The sequence below is a fragment of the Thamnophis sirtalis genome, unplaced genomic scaffold, assembly GCF_051295495.1.
Source record: "Thamnophis sirtalis isolate CommonGarterSnake01/CBP01778 unplaced genomic scaffold, rThaSir2_p1.2 scaffold_6, whole genome shotgun sequence".
NCBI lineage: Eukaryota > Metazoa > Chordata > Lepidosauria > Squamata > Natricidae > Thamnophis > Thamnophis sirtalis.
Window position 1 is genome coordinate 117,899,384 of NW_028261386.1, and position 2,125 is coordinate 117,901,508.

At 39.2% G+C, this 2,125-nt stretch overlaps 1 non-coding gene across 1 annotated transcript; it reads left to right on the forward strand.

Annotated features, from left to right (window-relative positions):
• Window positions 1-393: 393 nt before the first annotated feature.
• Window positions 394-500, forward strand: LOC148045171 (U6 spliceosomal RNA). Its single transcript, XR_015697202.1, has one exon. It is a non-coding gene; the product is annotated as a U6 spliceosomal RNA (small nuclear RNA).
• Window positions 501-2,125: the final 1,625 nt, after the last annotated feature.

The window sequence follows — 2,125 nt, forward strand, 5'->3', positions numbered from 1 at the left end:
AAGATACAGGATAATCATCTCATCAAGGATCTTCAGCTCACTGCTGGAATGTTGAGAGGCTTCATGGAAAGTTTTAATAACCTGACAGTGGCAAATTTCTCCAAGTCTCAAAGATGCAATGTGAAAAATATATCAAACAGAGATAGTTCCAAGGGGATTCCGTGGGTAGAATGCAGTATGCAAATACGTTCTCCTCTTAGTCTCCTTTTCATCTTAACACAAATTCTTCTTTTTTTACATGTTTCTCCAACTCCTATATCTCAGCCTTTAATTTTTCTTCTTCTTTTTTCTGATGCATTTTCTTTAGAATTTGTCAATCCACCTTTTCTTCTGCCTTTCTGACTCTTTCTGTACCTGGACCTAAACAACTGTACATAATCTTGCAGTCAGATCTTATTTGCCCTCAAATCTTGTTTGTACAACTATTACGATACAGAGAAGATTAGCATGGCCCCCTGCACAAGGATGACACGCAAATTTGTGAAGCGTTCCATATTTTTAGAGAAAACTTTTATAAGATGTTTTATAGAGCCAAGGTGGCGCAGTGGTTAAATGCAGCACTGCAGGCTACTGCTAGATCAGAAGTTCAGCGGTTCAAATCTCACCGGCTCAGGGTTGACTCAGCCTTCCATCCTTCCGAGGTGGGTAAAATGAGGACCCAGATTGTTGGGGGCAATATGCTGACTCTCTGTAAACCGCTTAGAGAGGGCTGAAAGCCCTATGAAGCGGTATATAAGTCTAAGTCTACTGCTATTATAGATGGCATTTAGATCCTAAAAAATTGGCTCCTATGTATCCGAACTTACAGCCTAAATGCTGGAGATGTGATTGTGTTGATGCTACTTACTTTCACATATGGTGGACTTGCAAAAAGGTTAAAGCATTTTGGATAAAAAATATGGTGGATTATGCAAAAATGTTCTTAAAAAAAAAATCTTGTTTGTACAACTATATTGATGAAGCGATGCTTCATTCATCTTTGCTTGCTCCTTCTACTTTAGACTGCCCAGGATTGAAACCTTTCAATGCTTGCAGGATCTTTACCCTAGTGGACAATCTATGTAGAGGGAGAGATCCAGTTTGGTCTAGTGGTTAAGACGCCAACTTAGAAACTGGGTGACCAGGAGTTCAAATCCCACCTTAGACATGAAAGCGAGCTAAGTGACTCTCTCTCAGTTCAGCTCATCTTACAGGGTTGTAACTCATCGCCTTGAGTCCTTTATTATTGAGGCAGGAGGGGGTACACAGGTAAAACCTACCAGGGGTCGACCAGGCTAAATGGCCTTTAATATGCCAAAGACTATAAACTTCATATTAGCTTGACCTTTAGCTTTAATGCACTTTATTTCAATCTTCCTCATCAGCATTACAAATATTAGTGGAACATGTCGCAAGTAACTGCACAAGGATGGCACAGGAAATGAATATGGGTGTAAGATACTGAAAACAGCAATATCACACTTATATAGGAATCGCCTCAGCATTTTTCTCATCCTGTTATTAAGACTCTTTAGATTCACTTCTGTTTCTGTACTTTTCCAAAATGCACTTCCCTGTCCTAAGCAGAATACGCCTATTGTAACGCCTCTTGATTGACGAAGTTTGATTAAAGGTATAAAATCGCTGCCCAGGGCGTAGCGAACACGCTGAACTCGATGCATCAATAAACCTGTTTCTCTTGCACCTTCGTGGTCTCGAGTCCTGGTCTTTCGTAAGTAGATTGATAAACAATACCTCAATCTGCTGCTACATTACAAGGAATAATAGGATATAAATTAAATAAATAAATAAATAAATAAATAAATAAATAAATAAATAAATGTTGCACTCAGAAGAGTTCAATTAGGCTTATTATCAGTTGTCTATGTAGGATTGTGTGGTGGAAAATAGTCTGGATTTCCAGGAGAGAGGAGATGCATTCCAGAGGGCAAAGAGGCAGCAAAGCTTGCATAGTCTGACTGGGGAAAAAGAGACTTAAAAAGGCTCCACCCTAGCAATTCCCAAAATCTGTCCACAGTGATAGCAAATAGTCGCTTTAGCTTTGGCAAGATTTCTGTTTATAGCTGACTATATTAATAGGTGGGTACCAGCATTAATAAAATGCAAGTAGAAAAATAGGAACCAC